The sequence below is a fragment of the Ambystoma mexicanum genome, chromosome 6p, assembly GCF_040938575.1.
Source record: "Ambystoma mexicanum isolate Mex_15411 chromosome 6p, UKY_AmexF1_1, whole genome shotgun sequence".
Classification (NCBI taxonomy): Eukaryota; Metazoa; Chordata; class Amphibia; order Caudata; family Ambystomatidae; genus Ambystoma; species Ambystoma mexicanum.
The window spans coordinates 1,523,608,024-1,523,626,881 of record NC_090935.1 but is presented as its reverse complement, the minus strand read 5'-3'; positions in this window follow the sequence as shown (position 1 = coordinate 1,523,626,881).

Below are 18,858 nucleotides of genomic sequence, written 5' to 3'. Positions count from 1 at the left end.
CTATATGTTGTATTAGATTTCCCCAAACAACATGCACTGGGGAACGCACGCATACACCTATTTATCACCGCTTAGTCTATCTGTTATTCTATCTGCATGAACAAATTGGCAAATGTATTACCAAAGAACACAAATCTTCCCCAACTCCTCATATGCAAGCCCACAACAATAAAACCATCTATTTTTTTTTTATAAATTAGTTATATTGCAGACAATTACGATTCATGACACAACTCTTACCATATATATTATCAGCATTACCTGTAATATAATAAGAAGAGAAAAGAGAAAAAAAAAACATACAGTGCAAACAAACTTTTTTAAAAAAATAGTCAACAAGACGAATGAAAATGCAGGGGAGTTTCTTTTTCTTGGCTACTCTGACTGCCTGGTATTTTGAAATCAGTCCCTCATCAAACAACAAGACACAATGACCTCACTTTAACTTTGGATGCTTACCAAAGATTTGTAGTTCTCTCCCCCAGATGACCTTCTTTCCCTCGCCTCAGAAAAGCAGGCCCGGTCAGCATGGATTGCCGCTGTAATCTTGGATGTTTGAATTGTGCAGCGAAAACATAGAGTTCTCAAGCCAGCGCTAAGTGAGACTAGGCACCTCTGTCTGAGAGCCCAGTCATCCCCGAACTAACTCTCCCTCTCCCAGTTCCCCCAGCAGAGCTCTGCACCTTCCCATTTTGCCTACATAATATAACTGCAGATACTTTGCACCAATCAAGTTAAAATGCAGCATAACCCTTTCTTCAGTATAATAGGCCAGTTACACAGTGAGCAACTGTATCTAATCTCATTTCCTGGTATGCAGGCTCTCTGCTTGCTGCAAACATAGGTATAGAATGAAGAAAAACAAAACTCCAGTGCACGTTTGAAAAAATATTCCAGAATATGCATTTTCACCTTATTTCCCACAGAGATTACATTATAATGTTAATGAGTTAGCTTTAGTAATTAGTAATTGTTAATTAAGTCAGTTAGTTATATGAATAATGTAGTCTCCTATGCATGAGGTATTCCAAAGAAGAGAAAAAAAAATTCTGGTGCACTTTTAAACTTGCAGCTTCACATGGCTTTTTGCTGTATTATAAATCCTATTCCTTGCATGTCTCCAGCCACATACTCACATGTTATGCTAGCAACATAGACTGGCTATATGTGTATGACACATTATTCCTGTTAACAAAATGCCATCACATTCAGTGAGGTGCTACGCACTTCAAGGCGCTATAATATTGCACTACATTATCCCTCCTTTTCTGACAATTTGGCAATGTTCCAAGCCACCATTGGAATAAATCCAACTTGCGCTCCTCCTTTTCTTTCCATCATAGCAATTCAACAAAACGAATATTCACATTTTTCACAATAAATCACTGCTTAACCACCACAAAATCAGAATTAATCTCAAATGAGTCCATTAGTTCTTATAAAATATTGTACATATTTCTTCCCAACTGAAGTGTCCATAGTCCAATGTTTTTTGTTTAAATGTGAAATAACATTTTAAGTTGAATATCAAAATAATAAAATAAAATAACTAATTAAAACAAAGAATTAACATGACTAATTAAAATAATTAAATAAAACAATAAATTTGTGGACTCCATCGCCCATACTTCCAGAATGCATTGGAACTAATGCACCCACAACGCTGCAGGTTCAGTTCAACATTGTTCCATAATGATGTCCACCTTTGAGACGTTGCGACCATCAACTTCTTATCATTTGGTTCATCCGGTGAATTCTTTCAACCTGGCACTCTTGGATGCTTTTCCATAGGAATCATCTCTTTTGGCGTCCCAGTTATTTTACCTTCACCTCCATACTTCGGTCCAGAGGCATTACTTGATCTTCATCCCGTGGCACTCCGTCATCTTCCGCGTCCTGCGGTCATGTGACCTCCGACCTCAAAACATAGGTTAATGATTCTAAATCAAATAGAAAAGAGACATATTAAGTATATAGCACAATACCAATTTCACCCTTTTACCAAAAATAAAATATTTAATCCAAAACATTTCACCCTTTTTCTTTGGTCTCTGAAAGTAAGCACATGTTAGAGAGAAAATAAACATAACATCATTAAACATTAAACATATCTCAACTTTGCAATAAAATAATATCATTTGCTTCAGCCCCCCTTTTTTTTAATGATCATCACATATAGTATTTTTATTTACATTTATTCCATTACAACAATCAATTACCTCTATTTTTCTTTCTCTGGTATTGGGCACTATAAATAGACCCATGTGTTTTCTTTCATGTATTTAGGGCACTTGATCTGTTTCTACTCGCTCAAGTCTCCTTACTTCATGTTTGGGTTGCCAGGGCTTAATTTGGTTAACATGCACAAATTGCTCTGTTACCATTTCACCCTCTGTTCTTAATATTTCATAGACCACCGGAGACAACTTATCTATGATTTGAAATTGCCCCTGCCAGGCAGCCAAAAATTTAGAATTTTTCTGTTTACATTTTCCAAAATGATATTTATACACCTGATCCCCTACACTATACTCTTTCACAGATGTCTTTTTATCATAATATGATTTTGCACTGTCAGCGGCTCTTTCCAAGTTCCACTGCACAAAAGCAAATGCATGTTGTAAATGCTTCCTCAGTTGTTCCATATATTCATGAACTGTAGATGTGCTTACAAGTGTCTGTTCATGTGTCCTGTACAGCAGGTGTTGTGTTAACACCATCTTCCTACCTGTCAATACTTCATGAGGGCTGATACCTGTTGCTTTGGCAGGAGTTGATCTGATTGCCATCAAAACCAGAGGTAATCGTAAATCCCAACTAGAACCTGCCTCTGCTACAAACGTCTTTAATATATCCACAACAGACCTATTACAACGTTCAACACCTCCAGAAGAGGCAGGTCTGTATGCAATATGCAGCTTTTTTTTCACCCCCAGAATCTACCACACTTTACTCATTAAAGCGCTTGTGGAATGACTTCCTCTGTCTGATTCTATTCTTTGTGGTAACCCAAATCTTGAAAATATATGATTTACCAGTAATGTAGCTGCTGTTTGCGCACTAAAATCTGGTGCAGGAATACACTCTATCCATTTTGACATTAAACAACCCACACTCAAAATATAACGGTTCCCCCTGCTCGACCTTTTTACAGGCCCTACATAGTCTATTTGCAAATCTGACCATGCAAGGGTTAAGCCTCTTTTCATCAATGGGGCCCTCTGCATTGGTGAAGCAGGTTTAAATTGGGCACATACTAGACATCCCCTAGTATACAATTCGACATCTTGGAACATATGTGGCCAGTAAGCATAATCTTTCAGTATCTCTAAAGTTTTTTGTGAACCTCTGTGCCCTGCAGTTATTGCATCATGTGCATGGTGTAGCATTAGTCCTCTAAATGAAAGGGCTACCACCCACTGTATTTGTCCTGTTATGGATTTTCTAATCATGAGTCCATCCTGTAGTCTGATTCGTTTTTTGTTCTTCAATAGCACCCTCAACTCTTCTTTTCCCACACAATAATTTTCTGTTAAAGGATTTTGTTCAGGTTCTATCAAATGATTATAATAGATTGGATCATCTTTTTGTGCCTTAATCAGGTCTTGATCTGATGTATCATACCTCCATTGCACTACTGGTTGTTCTACCTCTTTTGGACCTTTAGAGTGTGTAATTGCATCAATCTGTATTTCACCAAGTAAATGTTCAATAGGTAGCAACTCTCCCATCACAGCCCCAATTTTAGCTAAATGATCTGCCTTATCATTTCCCTCCTTATCCTCTCCTGGAGTTTTTAAATGTCCACAAATGTTCCTCCAGTATATTGTCAAATCATTCTCTGACACCAATTTGTCTATAGCCTGTATCATTTTTCCATATTTGAGAGGCTTTTTATTGTATGTAATCATACCTCTTTCTTTCCAGCCAGGCACATATTCCACAAAGCTATTTCGTGCATAATCAGAATCAGTCACCAGGACAATTTCACTAAATTTATTATCAACTGCAGTAGTAATTGCTTTATAAATGGCTGCCAATTCCGCTACTTGACTGCTCCTAGCCCCAATTCTCATCCCTACACTGGGAATATCTTCACATTTCAACCAGACATTACCTATTCCTGACACCAATTGTTTATTACTGTCATTTTCAATGTGAAAAGTACAACCGTCAACATATACAGTTGGCAAATCCTTGCATGTCTTTTCATCAAAAGCTTTATGTGGTGATTGTCCAAACTCCTGTAAACTAAATTCCACTTCTACTTCATTTGATACATGTTCAGCTGCACAGTCATGAAGATCAGCTAAACCTTGAGCAACTGGGCTCTTTTTATTTTGGCCATACCTCACTTCTACAGGAAAGCCCTGCAATGCTAGTGTCCATGAAGTAATTCTGGACTGTGCTAAGTTGCCTGACCTAATTCTTTTACTCTCTAAAAACTGCAATAGTTGATGATTTGTCTCAGTTGATTACCTTTTCCCCCTGAACAATGGGGCGGAAATGCTGTAGCGCCCACACAGTGGTCAAAAGGGCCTTTTCACATTCACTGAACTTAATTTGAACTTGAGAAAATTCTTTACTTGCATAAGCAATGGGTTTGTGATTCAAATCATGTTTTTGTGATAACACTGCTGATATACAATGTGCAGAGAAACCTATTTCTATAAAAAAAATCACTGTTCTTTATGGGGTATGCTAAACATGGTGCCTTTATAAGACATTCCTTTAATTTAGCCACTGCCTCAGATTGCTCTTTTTCCCATTTCCAGGGTGTATTCAGTTTGAGCAGCTTTGTCAATGGTTGAGTAATGTCAGCATCATTTTCAATAAACTTTCTGTTATATCCCATCATTCCTAATACACTTTTCAAACCTTTCACACTTCTAGGGTCTTTTAGTTTTTGTATGGCCTCTACCTTCTTCTTTTGTGGGTTTAGTCCATGTTCAGTCACTTCATGGCCTAGAAAATTCACCTTTTTCTTGCACCATTGTGCTTTTTGTAAAGATACTTTGGTATCTGCCTTTTGCAATTGGCCAAGAACATGTCTAATTTCATCAAAATGGCTTTTTAAGCTTTCATTTTTTATCAGGACATCATCCACGTAAACTATGGTTCCTCTTTCCGCTGCATCAGGCACAGCCTTTCTTAAAAATATGCCAAATTCACTCCCACTATTGACATACCCAAATCGAGTTCTAACCCATGCATATTGGGGCTTATCAAAGGAAAATGAAAATAAATTCTGAATCTCCTCTGCCAATGGCACACACCACCATCCAGATGTGAGATCTAATGTAGTAAACACCTTTGAGCCATGCACCTGAGCTAAGCCTTGATCAATGAATGGCAGTGGCCATCTAGACACTGGCACTCTTTTATTTAATTCTCTCAAATCTGCACACAGACGCCATTGACCATTTAGCTTTAACACACCCAAAATAGGTGTGTTGAATGTGCTATGAATAGACCTGATAATTCCCCGAGACTCCAAGTTCTTAATTATTTCCACCAGTGACTCTAAACATGCCAGTGGTAATCTATATTGGTGCACACTTGTGTATAGGCGCGTTACAAATACCATATCATATCAAATACTGGATTTCTACTACACCCTTCCGGTAATGTGGCAACATGTAAATTAGTTAGTCTGCAATTGTATGCATCTTTAGCAAAGACATCTTTAAACTCCATAAATATTTTTTCAATTCATTTTATCTTCATCGCTATTGCATGCATCTGCTGACAAAATCTGTTCCTCTACCATTTTTGAGAATTCTGGGAAATCTTCCAATGGAGGAATCTCTGTGCTTTTTTCCAACTGTGTGGCTGTGTCTCTCTGTAAAGCTGCCACTTTTAGATATTTTGGCATATCAGCTTCCTCTTCAATGTGCTGTTTTTCTGTTTCACTTTCATTTAAATCAAATACTATATAATCCTCTTGATGACAGCATACTGTCTCATTTGAATCATAAGGGTACAGAGAATTAATTTTAAAGATCCCTTTGGGCTGAGAATCCAGGTATTCTAGCAAAACACCCCCTGCATCTACATACCTTTAAGGGATATTTCCAATCACCATGTTATTTAGATCTGCCGTATAATGTGATTTTTGTATGGCCATTCCTAATGAAGAATCTTCCTCTAAATGAATATCCTGACACCCTTTATTATTCACCATAATTTTTACAGACCCTTCACCAACATCTATCAATGGAATGTATTCATAATCCAGGCCTTGCTGTTTTATGGATTCATTCAAACACACAAATGCATCAGAGGCTTTCATCTGCTGTCCATGTTTGCACTTTAGCGTTATTGCAACCTGCTTGGTGAATGCAGGAATAATAGTATCCTTCCTCAGTCGTAATTCAATTGCATATGGGACCAGTTGTGCGCAATGATAAGCCCTTCTTTTGTCTTCAAATTCAGGTGCCGGCCCACCTAGCCGTGACCATATTTTTTGATTAAGGAAATCTAACACCATACACATTCTGCGCATGATATCATTGCCCATGTAAAAGTCATTTTGTGTTCCATTCACTATCCATACATTATGATAAATTGTTTTCTGCCCAATATTAATCTTTAGCATGCACCTGCCTGCAATTCGGTTTCCAAAGTCTGGACTGTCCAAACCAGAGACATATTGGTTTTTAATTCTAATTTTTGGGATCTGATCCCTCTCCATTATTTTCTGCAGTAATTTCTCATTAATAAAGCTTCTTTCCTGTTCAAGCGCTAACGTGGCTTTTATTACTTTAGAATGGTCATTTGTACCAATGTGAACCCATGGTTGCTCATCTTCCATGTGTATTTCAGCAAGAGTAGTAATGTGTTTTTCTGTGTCTGTTTTAGGAGTATTATTCTGTTTGCATTTCTTCTCTTTTAAATTGAAGCATAATGTGTGCTCATCTATTTCAGTTTGCCATTTTTTCCTAGGGTCTAAATAAATCTGTACAGATTGTTTCTCATTTTCACTTTGCATTTTATCTTGACACATAAAGATAACAGTAATGCTAGGTATACAGCTATTCTGGAGGAATACCTCCACTGCATTATTCATTTTGGCAACGGTGTGGCATTCATTTATATTGCTGTTTTGTGATTTTATTTTCTTAGGTCTCAATGGTTTTTTGGTTAAGGACCACAGTACTCCATTCACCCCATCTATGAGAGGAGACAATCTTTTCAGGCAATCTGTCCCCAAAAGAAATGGGATTTCACAAATAGATGTGATCAATACTTCCTGTTTCATTCTGTGTTTTCCTATTTTTATGTCAACTTCGGTAACACCTACAATAGGCACCTCCTTCCCGTTAAAATTATACACTGGACCTTCATTTTTCCTCACTGAGATCTGATTCTGTGAAGATCTCCTTTCATTGATACTTTTTACCAATTCTTTGGACATGATTGTGGCCTGCGCGCCGGTGTCAATCATCGCAAATGTATTGCATTTCTCTTCTACATTGACGGGAGCATAATACCTGTCTTCAACTTCCTCTAATACACATAAAAAGTGTGAATTCTTACTTATTTCAGGGCTCACCTTTCTCAGGCCTTTTCTACTTTTCGCTAAGCACATTGGTAAATGGAAAGACATTTTCCCTCCTTTCTGTCCATTTCTGTGTGATAGACTTTATTAATTTCCCCACATTCAGATGTCTTTTGGAGTGTGGCCACTGTTCGCCCATCCATCCAGGGATCAACAGAGGTCACACTACAATCCTCCAACTGAACATGTGTAACAACATCACTTGGCAATTTGTCATTTTCTAACTCTGTGCATTTGTAGTTATTTAGTATGGTACCAGTCCTTTTAACTTCTTCAAAAATATGTGGCTCAAAGAATTCTTCGGGTGATTGACCTGTACCCTCCTTTTGAGTATTTATTTTTTCTGCCTGTGTTTGGTTATTGTTTTGATTGCCCAGGGAAGGAGTTCTAGCATCCCCACGTACTCCCTGTTCACTGGTATTCCCAATGCATGAGTCATTTTTCTAAAATCTGTCTCTTTGTTCTTTTGGAATTTCAGGTTTTCCTTTTTCATTTGTACACATCTCCAATGTTTGATTTAGCTCTAGGTTAAACTGAACTTCTCTTTTAGAAGTATTTGCACTTTCTATCACATGTTCATTTGCTGGTATTTTCATTTTAAAATCATTAGGCATCTCAGGGTCATTATGCAAAATCAAATCAGGGCAATTTGGTTTCCTAGCATTGTAGGTATCATAAATACTTAGTCACTTATCAGAAACCACCTGGTCAGTGCTATGGCCTTCTGCCCCCCCCTTTGATGACTGTTTTTGTGCTGTACAGAGCTTTCCTATTTGCTCAGCCAACATTTTCACTTGGGCCTCGAGACACTGGAATCTTTCCATTTCTCTAGAATCCTCTCTCTCGATATTGCTTGTGTTCCCCCTGATTGAATCTATTCTGATACCTCCCAGGAGAATGATTTCTATTGGTATTATTCCTGAACTCTTGATTCATATGTGGAGAGGAGCGGGGTGCACCCATCCTTTGGTTATAGTCCCTTGGTGGTGGTGAATCATTGTATTGACATGGAGCATAATTCATATTTTGCCTCAAGTCCTGTCTCTTATTTTGTGGGTACTGACCCCTATGTTGATTCCCATTATCAGTAAATCGATCCAAATATCGGGGTCTAGCCTGATTACCATATATCATGGTGTTAGGGTCAAATCTGCTTTGTGTCCCCAATGTCTGGTAGGGTCCATTATTTCTTTGATCCTGACTTTGCCTCTAGTTATTGTTCATACCTGAAATATCAGGCTGATATCCTGCTCGGGGTCTGTCTCCTAAGTACCTAGGGCTAATGTAATTCTCTCTATTACTAGGGTCATGTGATTGAAACATTGGTGCAGGGAGTGATGATCTCTGTGAGTACCCCTTTATTCAGGTGTCAAATTATTTTTACCTGGACTTTGAGCAGACTCAAGGGACATTTTGGCCGATCTGATCTCCATCATTGTTGCTGAGGGTTCTTTAGATTTTGGCCTAGTGTCTTTCATTTTATCATTTTCTCTACCCTGACAATAGAGTACCTCATATAGTTTTGTGCTCTGGTGTACAATCCATTCAAGAGATTTGTCACGGTCAAACTCACGGACCAACTGTGATATGATGTCTTTCTGTAGCCCATAGAAGTAGGCAGTTTTAAACTCATTGGAATTGGGGTCAAAAGATACATCAAAATGAGAAAAAAGCTCTTTTCAAGTCTTGCAAAAATTGGTGGGGTGACATATTAAGCCCAGCAGTAATTGTGTAAGCAACCTTTTTCGCCTCTTGTAATGATTGGAAAGGAGAAAAATGACGTCTAATCTCTTTTTCAAACACTGCCCATGTCATGTTCTGCTGTTCATTTAATCCTTTGATGATACTGGCTGTGGGAGCATCTAGAGTTAAATGAAAATATTGTCTGTATTGCTCCTTAGGTATCTGGAGAGCTTTAAATATATCATGCACCGCTTTTAAGTGGTCCTCTATGCAGCACTCCCCTCCTTTTTTAAATGGTTTGACCAGAGCTTTGATAGATTTCATTATCTTTATGGGCTAACCATTGCTATGCATGGAATTGCACTACCTTGTGATTCGATCCTGGTTTCAGGTGTATGGGATTGGTGGTGGCCCCCAATAAGTGTGTCAAATCCCCCAAGGGCACTGCAACCAAGTTTATTCACTGGCCCAGTCACTGGTGCACTAGCTCTCTGTGTAGAACCAGAATTCACCTCAACTGCATTGAATGTGGTGCCCTGCCGTCTTTCTTGGGACCTGGAAATGCATATTTGCAGTTCCAACTCCTTGCACTTTCTAAGGAGCCTATCTGCCTCCTTTTGCAAATAGTTGTTTTCCTCACTCAATTTATTAATTACCTCCTTCATATCACCCTTTTGCATTTGTCATTCATTGAATTCTTTGTTTCTCTTGTCTCTTTCTTGAAACATTTTAACCATTTCCTGTTCAGAATTTTGGAGATCACTTTCTTTTTCACAATGTTTTTTTTGGAAAATCTGCATTTCCAAAACAACCTAATCTTTGTCTTGTCTAATATGGTCTACCAATGCCTTCAAGTGTACCAATTCTTGTTCACTATTCTCAAACTGTTTCTTGCTTTTAGACAATTTAATATCAAGATCTCTACATTTTGACTGCATGTCTTTTTGACATACCTCCAATTCTGCTCTTAACATTTCCTCTTTTTCACTTGCCCCATCCAGATCAGCTTTTAACCTGTTAATCAGCTTAGTATCATTTTCTTGCATGTGCAGGGATCTATTCAGGATAAACCATGTCTTGGCACATAGCCGTATCAGACAATATTTCTCTGCATGTTTATCAGCTGCATTTAATAGTCTGAAAAGGCAGACCTGAATTATGCTGCCTTCTGCAAAAATGCTGTCTAATGGTTCTTTCTGTACTTCACCATAAATGCGGTCATGCCATTCTTTGGCATTATTTGATGTCCATGTCCCATGTGCATATAACTTTGCCTCCAGATATTGCACTAGCTCTGAGAATGTGGCTTCCATTTGAGACATTCTGAAACTCACTTTTAGTGTCACACTGCTATCATTTAATGGGTTCCCTCTAATGCACGTATGGTAGTGTGAGACACACTTGCCACGCCCAGTAGGTGTTCTATAATCACTTTGGCTGGTATCACTGATTTATTTACACCAATGATCTATTCGCCCATAGGCCTCATTACTGGTTCATAGACCCCCAGTAATCTATATGTTGTATTAGATTTCCCCAAACAACATGCACTGGGAAACACATGTACACACCTATTTATCCCTGCTTAGTTTATCTGTTATTCTATCTGCATGAACAAATTGGCAAATGTATTACTAAAGAACACAAATCTTCCCCAACTCCTCATATGCAAGCCCACAACAATAAAACCATCAGCTTTTTTTTATAAATGAGTTATATTGCAGACAATTACAATTCATGACACAGCGCTTACCATATATATATCAGCATTACCTGTAATATAATAAGAAGAGAAAAGGGAAAAAAAAACATACATTGCAAACAAACTTTTAAAAAAAAAATAGGCAACAAGACAAATGAAAATGCAGGGGAGTTTTTTTTTCTTGGCTACTCTGACTGCCTGGTATTTTGAGATCAGACCCTCGTCAAACAACAGGACACAATGACCTCACTTCAACTTTGGATGCTTACCAAAGATTTGTAGTTCTCTCCCCAGATGACCTTCTTTCCCTCGCCTCAGAAAAGCAGGCCCGGTCAGCATGGATTGCCTCTGTAATCTTGGATGTTTGAAGTGGGTAGAGAAAACATAGAGTTCTCAAGCCAGCGCTAAGTGAGACTAGGCAGGTCTGTCTGAGAGCCCAGTCATCCCCGAACTAACACTCCCTCTCCCAGTTTGCCCCCAGCAGAGCTCTGCACCTTCCCATTTTGCCTATGTAATATAACTGCAGATACTTTGCACCAATCAAGTTAAAATGCAGCATCACCCTTCCTTCAGTACAATATGCCATTTACACAGTGAGCAACTGTATCTAATTTCCTGGTATGCAGGCTCTCTGCTTGCTGCAAACACAGGAAAAGAATGAAGAAAAACAAAACTCCAGTGCACGTTTGAAAAACGAATTTCAGAATATGCATTTTCACCTCATTTTCCACAGAGATTACATTATAATGTAAATTAATTAGCTTTAGTAATTAGTAATTGTTAATTAAGTCCGTTAGTTATATGAATAATGTAGTCTCTTATGTGTGAGCTATTCCAAAGGGGAGAAAAAAAAAATTCTGGTTCACTTTTAAACTTGCAGCTTCACATGGCTTTTTGCTGTATTATAAATCCTGTACCTTGCATGTCTCCAGCCACATACTCACATGTTATGCTGGCAACATAGACTGGCTATATGTGTATGCCACATTATTGCTGGCAACAAAATGCCATCACATTCAGTGAAGTGGTACGCACTCCAAGGCGCTATATATTACACTACAACGCCTTGCCCAGTACCTGCACAACATATTGGCGCCAGAAATGGGAACATTTGCTGTGTGCCGCAATCCACAAATGTACCATACGATGGGTGGTATAAAGGACAACCCATACCAAAGGCAAATGGCGACATGTGGCTCCCTGTTGTGCAATATGTGCAATAATGCACACCATAGGGTATGTATGATATCAGTTTACTTGTGCTCTTATACCACGTTTACAATTTCCTGCCCCACCATTCTTTAAATGTCACCTCCCTCTGAGACATGCATACTTTAAACTGCATGCTTGCATTATGGTGCCGTGGCTACGGTGCAGGCCCAGGCTCTTTTGTGCCTGGCCTATGGGCTTTCGCCATGCACCCATCAGTGTAGGTCTTGCCCACTCCCAGCAGAACATAACAGAGTCATGCAGGTGAACATGTGGCCAGGTATATAACGTGCAACCCTACCACTTCTAAGCATCCAGTACTCCACTACTGCACCCATTGTACACAGTACATGACAGGTCACTCCATGAGGAGCGCGCTTAGAAACCTCTGGGTGTTTAAGCGCATTATAAATAACGCAACTAAGACAAAAGAAACAATTACACAATAAAACAATAAAAAGAAAACAATTCCTGTAACAGTGCCTAGACGCCGGTGGGCTGTGTGAGCGCTTTAAAAATGCTATAAATAAATAAATAAATAAATGAGGTCCAGGTATGCAGTAAACTCTGTACCATGTGCTACCAATCCCTACAACCATGAAACCAATATTGTATACATTGCTGTGCCATCAGTGACCACGAAAACAGGTCGCCTCACCAGCTACGGTGCTGTAATGCAGACTGCCTGCAGTCCCCACACAAGGTAGTCGCCTGTGGATGCAGCAACACGCACGGATACTGCAGACACACGACCATCTACTTCCACCTACTGACATATATCATTTGAACCACTTCTCATTCCCCCACCCTCTCCTTCCCTTCTTCTCACCACCACATGGCATTAAGTATGTTTGTCAGTCCCTTTCGGCACCGCACTGTCCTCCGATACACCATGGCAGCGTTTCCCAAAACCTTTGACGCACAGCACGCTTCCCTCCAGCCAACCACTGGCCGCGTCCAATGTTCGCCAACATCGCGGCGTACTAGAGGCCAATGAGACTTCGGTGTGCGGAGCGAACAGGGAAATGGGTCCACGGAGCGGACCCAGATATCACTAATTTCTTTGGGCGTACATTTCAGTTCTTTGCAACAAAAGTACTGGTCCTTTTTCCACCAAACACACAAAAGCACGCTTTCTGACCCAAGCCCTTGTGCTGCAATTTTGGTGAAATTCCATCCAGCCGTTCGGCCTGTAGCTGCACGCAAAGTTTTTCCCCATTCAGTCTATGGAAAAAAAATGTGGGACGCCCCCTATAACTTTGACCCTTCTGCACGAAACCTCACCCAACTAGGCAAACAAATTTAGGGCCAGCCATTTCTTGCAAAGTTTGGTGACGATTCCTCCAGGGGGAGCGAAGTTATAAGCCGCTGAAATAGTGGTCTTCCTATGGGGTTAGCAACTTAAGCATAACTACATGCCCGCTACCGCAGGCCGTGTAATATATAGGATAGCAGTAATGCTGGAAGAAGCAGTGCTGGAAGGGCGGCAGAACCAGCATAAATTATTAACAGAGTCCATTGTTATCAGCTTGGGCTGGAGGAGTTTGGGAGGCATCTCTCTAGGCTCAGCTTCTTGATCAGACAATTTGCAGGAACAGGAGTGGGTGTTCCGTTACCCCTCCTGCCCTGGAGATTATTCCAGGGAATGAACTGTCAACACCAATGCTGTCTGCTTCTGTGCCAAGACTAAGAAGTTGTGAAATTAGAAGCTGAATCTGCAATTTAATTTGTTTGTTTTTTATTCAGCTTCTTTAGATTGTTTCCAATGAAATTGCGTGGGTAGTCCATGGTGTGCTTTCACTTCATTTCAGAAGCAAATAAATAACATTGAATGGCTTTTGGGTGAACTGAAGTTGTATTAGAGCATTTTAGCAAACTGTTGTCAATTTAAGATGTGTGTGCGTACATGCGTGTGTTTCTGTGTGTGTGTGTGTGTGTGTGTGTGTGTGTGTGTGAGAGTGTGTGTGTTTGAGATTGTGTGCATGAGGGCATGCACATGTGGGTGTGTGTGAATGCAAGAGAGAGATACATGGCACAGTTACTTGCTAAAAGTTGAGCAGGGAGGGCAATAAATGATTGGGCATGCAGTCTAAGCTCTCCTTTAACCCACCTAAGCAATATTGCACAGTGCTGGGAAGTGGGAAGATTTGCCAGCACTTCTTTCATTAGTAATAGAGCAGGACAAACGCATGTCAGTAGGGCTAATATGTGTTTAGTGAGACCAGCCGTACCTGTACTTAACAGCTTATTTTTTAATAAAACTGTACCTACATTCCACAAATTAGCTATTTTGGACACAATGAGGGAGTAGATGGCAAGTGTTTTGTGCATGAAAGAAAGGAAGGGTAGAATCTTTTTGATTGTGTGAAGATGGTAGAAGCATACTTAACTCTCGCATTTACTTGTGGCTCTAGTGTTAGCTCATTGTCCATTAGGATTCCAAGGTTTTTGACTGCTTTGGATGGTTCAGGTGGGTTTCCCAGTTCTGTGGGCCAAAGTATGTTCTGGTTGTTTCCTTAGTTGTCGGGTGTGATCATGATTTCCGTTTGTCCGGGTTCATTTTAAGGGTATTAGTCTTCATCCATTGGCAGAGTTCTTTGAGACAGTCTGTTAGCGTGGGGTTCTCCTCTTCATTGCCATTGATTTTGTAGATGCTTTGGTTATTGTCTGTGTAATTATAGCATGTGAGGTTGTGTCTTTTGATGAGGTTGATACGTGGCATCATATAGATGTTGAACAGTAGTGGGGATCCTGCGTTGTGGATTTCACTGGTTTTAGCCATACTGTTTCTGTTCTTTCAGACAAGAAAGATTTCATCCAAAGCAGCGCTGTGTCGCTGATCCCTATTTCTTCCAGTCTCTTGACAAGTGTGTTATGGTTGACTGTGTCAAATGCTGGGGAGAGGTCGAGTAGTATCAGTGCCAAGTTTGTGCTAGAGTCTGTGTTGGTCTTTAGGTCAACCCATATAGAGAGTAGTGCCACCTCTGTTCCTCTCATGGGTCTGAAGCCTACTTGTGCCTGGTCCAATTTGTGACAAACCTCCGCCTCCAGTGGGTGGAGGAAATAGATAACAGTGTCCTGTCATGCAACATGATCATCATGGTGACCCACTGCATTGATGGTGGTCTGGCATCAACATCTCGATATATTTGGTGTGGGACTGACAGGGGTGGTTAAGTGCATCTAGGTATTGGTTTTGCGGGTCACTGATGTGCACCATTGGGGTTCACAGTGAAGACTGTTGGGTGAGGTTGTTGCTTGAATCTGACCCTTGACATTGTAAATTTGCTTAGCAATATAAGATATCTGCTGTGATTTATAACCATGCCTTTTGGGTAGGTACATGGCTCAGAAGACTCCTGGACAATCATAGTTGATGTGTACTTCCTTGCTGTCAGGTGGTGATTTGACTTACGAAAGAAAACGAACAAAGAGAAGTTGTATCAAAACTCTTCTTATTCTTTACCTCCATAGCTGTTGTGCTATAGTTCTTTTTTTGGTCTCTCCATGAATGTTCTCACGTTCGGACCAAGTGATGCCTACAAAATTGATGTTTTTCCACCTAGTTTCCCTTTACTCCAATCAGATGTCTTGCAGGTCCCAGAGCTTCCCAGACCACATGTTGTTGTCCCAGCACTGTGGGCCCTCTAGAAAAGGCACTCATATTCTTAAAGCTTCTACGAAGTGATCAGAATTGTTCTGCCCTGTAATTTTATAAAACGATGACATAAATGATTAAAGAAAGAAAGAAAGAATAGAATAGATTAATATTATGACAAAATGAAAGACATAAAGTGCATTAGAACAAACAAAATCATTCAATTAGAGGGAACTAGTCCTAAAAGCAATCTTATCGTTTAAGGGTGCACTTAGGGCACAGGCTGTGACTTAGACATTTTTGTTTTTTCTAGTCCTTTTAACTATATTGGGCCAACATTGCTGTCTATCTCAGTTTGCATGTTTTGTTATCACTAAAGGCCATTGGAAAGGGGATCAAAATTAACAAACAACAGGAAAGCAATAAAAAGATATATTTATGCATGCAAGCAAAATCTAATTGCAATGCTTCTGCAAGATATAAAGCAAGTTAATGAAACAGCCAGCGAGTAACAGAAGTTGACTTCCAGTAACAGAACTGTCTTCCATAGCGCACACTTGCTGTAGCTGAAAAACATCATCAACAAGATGATGGCATGCTCTGGTGTGCCATGGGCATCCAATGAGTGTGGGGATGTGGACAAAGCGCTGACATAGATGCATCAATTCGAGAAAGCTGCCCTCACTTCCTCTTGCTCATAGCATTGGTGTTTGGCTACACGAGGTGTTGTTTTGCATCACCTATGGCCCAAAACCTAAACAAGGGTTGGGGAGGATGCTAAGGTGTGTTGTAACAGTCATGCTCCCGATCACACTTTGATAAGTGGGAAGCAGGGGAAGAAAGAAATGAGTAGATCTGCTCCGTAAGATCATAATCCCAAACACAATGCCAGTGCAACGTACCTCACAACCATCGGGGTGGAATGGAGTGCTGAAAGGTGAACATACAGACAGCCATCGCAGCATTAATGCTTCAATTGCTGTCACAGTTTGAGGGATTGAGAGTGACAGATGATTGTAATGTTCTTTAACATGCAAAAGAAAACAATAAGTACAATTTATTTATTAAGTGTATAAACACCAATATGTTCCCTATCCACTGGTTGAAAGGGCTGGGTGATCAATGGGATTCACTAGTAGTCTGTGACCTAAGGATCTGAGTAACTTACTACCAGTTTTACTGCTGAATGAGACACTCGAGCAAGCTTCATATATTGTGGGCATCTCAGATACTTCAAAGCTTCAATATAATGAAGCGCCTCATTTGGGGGTCACCAGCGGTTGCAGATGGGACCCCTTGTTACTTCCCTGTGACCTCTGGTCCTGCTTCTATGACCACTGGTTCAGGAGTTCCAGAGGCAGTGTGAAACCAAAAGTAATGAAGGCTCGAATGAGAACCCTGTTTACTTTCAGCTGCTTCCATCCCTTATCTCTCCCTCTGACCCACCACACACTTCTGGCACGTAGAAGCCAGATTTCAAGAGCGTGAACAATGTGTTTAGTACTAATGTAGCAAACTGTTCACAATACCATAGAGTGAACGGCAACAATATCTTAAACCACATTCAGCACCAGTTAAATTAATAGATGTGAAGAGAGCCATTCTGCCAACGAAAGCACAGTGATTCGGGTTTGGAGAAGTGGGAGCTGTGACAAATCCCTGGATGTTGTCTCTTCTCCCATGAGGGAGAACCCTTCTCTTGTGGCCATGGCGGTGCGGCCGCAGTCCAATAATGCCCCTGGGGGGTGCAACACAGCGGGATGATCATATGGGGAGGGATATCCCTCATATAACAAGGGACAACATAATGGGGAGAATGTGGTATGTAGATACTACTTATCAAACTCATACACTTACACACCTCACAGGGTAACATAGTCCTTACCTCCCCCATGTTATGCTGCAAGGTAGACTGCAAAAATGCCACACCATGTACTGGCGCAAACAGAAGTTTTTAAAGATTCTATTCTTCACTTCGACATATTTGGCAGCCTACAGCTCGCTAAATCTCCCTATTAGAAAACATATTTATCCCTCATTTCAGTTGTTATTCTTTTCCTAGTTGGCGCTGATGTGACACCTATCTAAGAAAGGGGATAGAAGGAGGACTGACCCTAGACTAACTCACTACTTTCCTACACCTTAAAATTCCCAAAAACACTTGTGGGAGTTTTTTCTACTTTTATTTCTCCCTCTTCAGTGTGATATAAATTGCAGTGAATTCTGCTTTATCTGTTTTAAATGATTTTTTAAACACAGGCTCTCAATCAATCTGAGTGCCTGGGAGTTCAGGGAATGAACCTGAACACTTATAATCGTCTACCAGTTTAATCGGGTTAAGCTGTTGTCTAGCTGCTTTCTTCAGGACTAGAGTCCAGCATAGCAGTTGGGCTCCCTTGAGGAAGGAGGGATACCAAATCTCCTCCTGTGTCCTGTTTAGAAGGTGTTTCTTTTCTTTTATTTCAGCCCTGCAATAGGAGACATAAAATATGGAACATCACTGCATCTATTCCCCATGGGTCTCATTCATGGCTTTGATTTCACCAAATGTTCTTACCCTCTTTCATAATTCACAGGGTTTTGCAAGGAACCTGGGATCAATTCTTCCAGAGTCTCTCTGTAAGCAAAGAACCCACAGCGATATTATCCTCACAGACTTCAAAGAGTGCATACACCATTATTCAGTGTGGTCTTTACATTATCAAATTATCCTTTGTTTTATTTTACCTTACCAGTGGTATATTAATATGCCACTCAGAGGTGTCTTTATTATTAATGTTTCATCTATTTTTACCAGTTATTAGTACCCGTCGAGGGCGCAATCAGAATGAAAGAGCCATTCTGATTGGCTCTCGCCGAGTCATTACCAGGCCGGGAATCCCTCTGTCGGGATTCCACAGCCTTTGACCCTGGCGTGAGGGGGGTGGCAGCCCCTCAGCTAATGAGGAGGCTCGAAGCGGGGCCATCCCCGCTCCGAGCCTCCCCACGGCTGAGAGGCTGCCTTCGCCCCCCACCGGGGACTCGGGTAAGTCTTTTTTTTTTATTCCCTTCCCCCGTCCCACCCGCCCACCCAAATTACCGTATTGTTCCTGCGTCCCCGGTGGG